Genomic DNA, 7,418 nt, shown 5'->3' with positions numbered 1-7,418 from the left:
TGTTCGATTTCTTGTTCTGGGGGTGGTTACATGGCAGTGTTCACCCTGTGAATTCATCAACCTATGCTTAGATTCTGAGCACGTGACTGGGTGTATGTTATTATTAAACAAAATACCTAATTCAGACTTAAAAAAAAAGTCAATGTTTGAGCCCTACTAGCCCAGTCCAAATAAATCTGAATCTTGTATGGATGTGGGTGTGGGGAGGCGGGAGGTCCCCAGCAACAATGGTCAGCAGTTCCCCCCATGATACTAATGTGCACATCTGCTCCATGAAAGCTCTTATTTTCCTTATTGGTTGTGTGATGTGACGTCAGGTCTTCTAGAGCCCAGAGGCTCCGTGACTAACTCTTGTGCTACTCTACTACCCTCAACCCCTGCTTCCTGAGTTGCTTTCTTGATCAACAAGTTTGGGATGATTGTATTCATTACAGCTAATACCTGTTGAGTGTGAGCTCAGAAAGTGCTGGCATCCTAAGCCCTTCGCATGTATTATTAACTCATTGAGTGCTCACTGCAGCCCCCAAACTGTTCCCCACCTCACACCATTGTGAGAATAAATGAGGGTGATATGTGAAGGCACTTAGCTCCATGCTTGGCACCGGGCTTATTGTTAGCTATCATTTGGAGTTCATTCTGGCACCCTGATCCCTGCTTCCTGCCCTCCTCCCTGGCACACAGTTCGGGGCAGCTGGATGGAAGGTTGGGGTGAGGCACCTCCTTGTATGTTTCTAGCACCTTGTGGGGAGGGGTCTGAGGGAGCACAAAACCATAGAACCACCAGAGAAGAACGCCTTCTAGGCCAGGGTTTAATTCCACATCCTCTCCTCTGTGCCGTTTTCTCTGCAGATTGTCTCATTTGGAGGATTATGGCTTCTGTACGGAATGTTAAAGTTGAATCTCCTGGTAAGATGACCCCACAGATTTTCTCTCTTCACTTCATTGAAGTGTAACTCTCTCTCCCAGAGTCCTACTTTTGCCAAACTTATCTGAAATCACACTGAGCCTGGCCCTCCCCTAGGCCAGGATCTAGGCAGCACTGTATGGAGATTAGTATGTTCAACCAGGAGCAGATTATCACAGGGGGATCTGTCTTAGGTAAACAAATTACATGGGTTTCCCTTCCTCTGCCACCAACATGCATACACTTATCTGTTCCTATCACAGGGAATTCTCCTAACACCAAGGATCCAAAGATAAAAAGAATAAGCATTATAATAATAACCAAAATGGACTGAGAGTTTACAACAAGCCAACCCTATTTAGAGTGCTTTCCCCCCCACTCCCAAAGTGCTTTTGTATGTGTTAACTCATTGAATCTTGCAACCACCCTGTGTTTACAGAAAAGCAAATGCAGGAATGGAGAGTCCAATGAACTTGTTCAAGGATGCCCAGGGTTGTGAGTGGCTGAACCAAGTTTCAAAGGCAAAAAGACTGGGAGTCCTCTCTGATTGGTCATCCCTGCTTCCCAAGCCTCTGGTACCTTCCCATCTCGCCTGTCCCTAGTCTTCTTTCCTATTCTCACACTCTGCCTTTTCGATGCCCTCACGCCTAAGAGTCAACTCCAGCAATTGGAATAGCTGGTAAGAACCACAGGGCTGCCACTCTTCTTTGAAGAAGAGTCATAGCCAGTCCTCAGGAGTGGAGGTGGAAAAGGAGGTGAGTCCAAACACAGAAAATGTTTGCTATTGCTATGAATCTGGAGTATTTCTCTTTTTTTCTATAGTAATTTATTTTTCTAAAAGGTTCCAATTATGTAGAAATGTATAGAGAGTAACATAATGAACATCTGGCCATGCAATTTATAAATTTAACAAACGCTAACATTTTGCCATATTGGCTTCAAACTTTTTAAAAAAATATTAATGAAATAAATGGTTACCTGTACAGTTGAGGGTTGCTCTGTGCCCTCCCCTCACCGTTCTCCTGACTCCTTTCCCAGAAGTTGTGTCCATCCTCAGGGTGGTGACACACTTCCACCCCTGCTACTGCGGCTCATTTGCTGGCCAGGTCCTAGCTCTCACCTTCTATTCCTCATGGAGGGGGGTGGGCTACAGACTATATTCCCCAGGCTTCCCAGCCACTTCTGCTGGGTTTAGTCAATGGGAGTTTCAGTCAGGTGATTGGAGGGCTGGAGGAAAGGAGAAGCTGGGTGTTTCTCCCTCTGTCTGCCTTGAGTGGCATCTCCAAAAGCAGTCTCATTTCCTCTGTGGTTCCAGCTCTTGCCAGGCAGCTTTCACTTTGATTCTCTCACCAGATGATGAGGTGGCTGGGATTAGGAGCATCACTTTCTTCTCTGTGCTCCATCCCTAGGACTGAGTCCTTTCCTGCTGCTCCTAACTCCTGAGTCACCTCACCGGCTCTTCTCCTGTTTCATATCCCAGCTCTTCCATTACCCAGGTAGCCAATTCTTCGAATTAAATATCCAGTGTTCAACAATCTTGCAGTGCATTCTGTTCTTCTGTCTGGACCCTGACTGATACACTTCCTATCATGTCTTGATATTTTTACTATTTATTTACACATCCATAAACAATCTATGGGGATTGTTTTGTGTGCTTTTAAAATGGAGTAAAACTTTTTTCCTTCATGTGGTTATGATTTCCTTGATTAAAAAGCTTAGGTTATAGGATAAAAAGATTAGGTTCCTCCTAAAGAATTATATGACATTTTTGTTTCACTTACATTTAGCAAAACAGAGGTAAAAAAATAATCTGAAATGGAGTAAAGCTATATTCTACTAAAACCAACTTCCTGGTTATTCCTGGTTTTATTTTCCACATTTGCTTCTCAAGGAATGAGAAATTTGCAGGGCTCAGGGTCCCTAATACCACATTTCTAACAAATAGAGTGAGTCCATCCTAAAATCTGTTTACTGTTTTTGGATTGCTGGAAATAAAGCCATTGTAGTCATCAACTAAATCTGCATCCATCCTGATGGAGAGTCTAAGGTATACACTCAGGTGTGTGTTAAATGAATTCTTTCTACTCTGTGAGGATGTAGTGAACTTGCCTTATGCAGAGAGAGGAAGAGGAGTAACTGGGGAAGAAGCGATCCAAGGCAGGATGTGGAAAATGAAGGGAGCTTATCATGGAAAGTGGTGGAGCCTCATGTTCCAAGTATGTCTCTCTTCCACCCACTATCTGGGATTGGACTGGAAACCGGGGTACCAGCTAACTGGAGTTCTAGGAGGCATTGCTACTGTCCTGAAGTTTCCGGGAAGTCTTGGGACTTAACCCCTCAATACGTAAGTGAGATCTAGGAAATGCCAGCCAGTGGATGCCAAACTACTGCTGGGACCCAGAGGGATTGGAAGTGCTCAGCAAGCCCCCATAATGCCCAGGGCAGCTTCAGTCATTCATTAAACTTGTAATAATTGCATTTTACATGATTAAACTTTTGGACCCCACCTATTACATTATTGCAAGATTTCACTGTACATTATAGAGCAAAAGTGGTACTGATTAGTAGAGTCTCCTGTAGAAAGTAAGTTTCAGTAAAATTTGAAAAGACCATTTTAGTGAAGGTTGTTGGAAATAAATATTTTTTGGCTTCAATATTGAGTATGCATGACTATAAAAATGCAAGCTCTGAAGATAAAAACTATGCAAAAATAATGGGCAGTAAAGAATCTTGGAAAAAACCATTTACCATGAATATGATGGAAAACGGATTCGTGATTTTCTTATGATGAAAGAGCTTTCTCAAATCATTAAGAAAAATCTAAGAGAAAGCAAAGTTGATGTACAAAACCTGGCCAATAAACAATGTGAAATGCTGTTCAGACTAATACCCCAAAATGCAAATTAGAGCAAGCTGTTTTCACTATCAAATCAACAAAGTTTGAAATAAAAGGAAAATCTCTCTAGAAAGATAGAAATGTAAAGTTCTTTTTCCTATGTAGTCACAAGTGAATTTTGTTCTTGTTATTATTTTACATAATTTTCAAGATTTCTACAATGGGAAATTCATTTTTACAATCAGAATTAGTAAGCCTTTGAAAAAATAACAAATAAGGATTCAGCTCAATTAAATATTTCATACACCTACGCTGTTGCTTCAAATTATTTTCATTCAATTGGCCTTTCAGCTCTAGAGAACAAATATTCTGAATGCACTACACAGTGGAATTTGATCCCATATTATTTTAAATTCTGCCCAGCTTGTGGATCCTCATTTACTATCAGTAGGGTAAATGTTTTCCCAGAAATTCCAGGGAATTGTCTCACCCTTCACTTCATAGTGCTGCCTGCATAAAGGCCAACCCCCAGGTAAGTCGGGGAGAATTGCTGATGACCAAGAAGACCTTGACCATCATCAAAAAATAACACAAGATAGGCCTTTGCTACTCTAACTGCCTGGGATATGCTCAGACATGGGGATGATTCTCTGCCCGATGTTCATCTGATCATGGCTCACTAACCATCCTCACAGTGAGGTCTTCCTATCACCCTACTTAAAATTAATTAATCTCCTCTAGCATTCTCTTTCCTTCCTCTGTTTTTTTTTTCCCCACCATACCATTTATTTATCTAATACATTAGATAGACCATTTATTGTTTGCTTGCTTGCTCTATTTCTACCCAATAGAATGTAAGCTCTATGAGAGCAGGACTTCTGGTCTGTTCTGTTTGTTGCTGTTTCCTCTCTGTTCCTTAATCCTAGCTGTTGAACAAATGGATGGATGATTGAGTGGCAGGGTGGATGGGTAGGTGGATGTAAGCTATTTTTACTCCTATTTTATGCATGAGAAAACTGAAATCAGGCCTCTTAATTTTTACACTTGATGGTTTTAGTCACATACTCTGAAATGATTCTACAAATAATTCTACAACTAATTATAAATTTCAGGTGTACGACATTCTTTTTTTAAAGATTTATTTATTTGCTATTGCAGAGAAAGAGAGAGTGAGGGGGAGCAGGGTAGAGGGAGAGACAAAATCTCAAGAAGATTCTGCACTGAGTGCCGAACTCCTCAGGGGGCTCTACCTCAGGATCCTGAGATCTGACCTGAGCCAAAACAGAGTTGAAAGCTCAGCTGACTGAGCTAACCAGGTGCCCTGAACTGTAGGACATTCTTAAACTGGAATTGAGTTGATCATTTTGGAGTCAGGGATGACACCTGGAGAATGTCAGTTAATTCATGAGCAAATTTCTACTCCTGTCCTCACTTGGGTATAATAGTGAGGGCTAATGTAATAACTGAGAAACGATTAATATTCTCTCCCTTTAGTCCTGTTTGCTTGACTCCACACTGGAAACAAGTGTGTTCCCCTTATTAGCAATTCCTTCCTAAGTGTGATTTGAATGGGGCTTGGTGATAGGCCATCGTCCCGGGATCTGTTTCCACCAGGGCATAATCTCAGAAGGCCAGGCCAGGAGGCAGTGAGTGGAGGGGAAAGGCCGCACTACTATTTTCCATGAGTCAAGAGATGCTAACAGCTCAGGTGAGAAGCAGGGCCAAAGATGGCCTGTTTGTTGGCCTGCCCAGGGTCTTAAGCTGTCATAACTGGAAAAACTATACTGCACTGCCTCAACCTTGGGAGAATCCTGGAAATCCAAGAAAGATAATGGCTCTCTCATATTGTCTGATAAGCAGAATCCATAACTCTTGCTGTCTTATTAGGAACAGAACAATTCTGATCATTCCAGTTTTTATTTCTTCCTTAGCACATGTATTGGTCTTCCCAGGGTGTGGCCATAACAAATTACCACAAACTTGGTGGCTTCATGCACCATAAACTTATTCTCACACAGCAGTCTAAATGCAAATCAAGGCCATCCTCCCTCTGACAGCTCTAGGGGAGAATCCTTCCCTGCCAGCAGCTTGAGCCCCCTTTCCTCATAGAGACATCATTCCCATCTCAGCCTCTGCCTTCCATAACCTTCTTATAAAAACACTAGTCACTGGATTTATGACACACTGGAATCCAGCATTCCCTCATCTTAACTAATTACATCTACAAAGACCCTGTGGTCAAATATGGCCACGTTCTGAGGTTCTGGGTAGACACAGACTTTTGAAAGACACTAGTCAACCACATACATACAGCATCTGACACATTACCAATGTTTGTGGATGTCCGATATTGGTGATAATGCGTTTATAGTCTTTCTTGGACAGAACTTTTCACATTAAACTGTTACCCAAATAGCTAAAATAGCATCTCAACACCACCTGAATCATACTTAGTCCTGTTTTTTTCTCAACTGCCTGCTGCTTCTGTGTCCATTCTCTTGGCTCTCTACCTGTATTATCTTATCCAAGCTGAGACATTTTCAGCAGTGTTTGTTTTGGCATAAAGGTTGGCAGCTTCCCTAGCACCATGGTTTTGCATTTGCCAGCCTCTGTATTTCAACATGAATGTTCGGTCTCAAGAAGACACTTGCTGCTTTTACAGAAGAATCCAGTTGCCTGATACAACTGAAGAGATGTGCTGGGTCTTTATCCATCTAGCCTACCGGGTCTTTTCCTCTCCAGAGCTGGGCCCAGCAGGGGCCATGATAACAAAGTTAATGTGAGAACAAATGAATTTAACAGATTCCTTGGGGTCTCTAGCTGTTATCTATCTTAAGGTAGATGTAGAAGGCAGAATTCTAAGACAGCCTTCAATGACCCTCTCTCGTGTAATCTCCTTCCCTGGAGTGTGGAACTTGTGACTACGATAAGGTAGCACCCAAATATTGATGTGATATTGTATGGTAAAGGGGATTTTACAGATGTAACTGAGGTTCCAAATCAGCTGCCCTTGAAGCAGGGAGATCACTGGCATGGGCCTGACCTAATCACATGAGTTGAGTCCTTACTTGTGTTACTTCTGTTTATTAAGAGTGGCTGCACCATTAAACAATGACTTGCACTGAAAATGCCATAGAAGAAAGGGAAAAAAAGGGAAAGCCACAGTTCCTTTTCCTTTCAGTACATCTTTATTCATCTGTAAGCCAAATATAGAGCCAAATGTGGGAAAAATGCATGCATGTCAAGAAGTGAAATAAGAACAGTTGAGTTGGTTTTGTGCAATCTTTCCACTATTGTGGTGAAAAGGACATATACATGTGTGTATGAGCCCCAAAATATAGTTGCATAATGCTCGTGATTTTTCATATGAGTTAAATGCTCTAATATTTGCATTTAAAATTGCTATTGTGCAATATAAAGATGGACAGTAAAATTCATGTTAATAATTTCCAATTTAAATTTTTTCTACTTAAAATGACATGAAATAGCAAATAAAAAAAACACTATGGTTGAGAGAGATGATGGAAAAAAAAGAAAAAAACTTTAAAACAGCATTTTTTTTGTTCCTGCCAGGGGACAAGGGCTCTGCATTTTTCATTTTCCATTTGGTTCTGCAAATTATGTAGTCAGCCATGGAGTCAGATTTCCCATTGTAAGAGGTTACAACTATGAAAAGAC

This window comes from Canis lupus, chromosome 14, assembly GCF_003254725.2.
Source record: "Canis lupus dingo isolate Sandy chromosome 14, ASM325472v2, whole genome shotgun sequence".
In the NCBI taxonomy this organism is placed as follows: Eukaryota; Metazoa; Chordata; class Mammalia; order Carnivora; family Canidae; genus Canis; species Canis lupus.
This window is presented reverse-complemented; position numbering follows the sequence as displayed.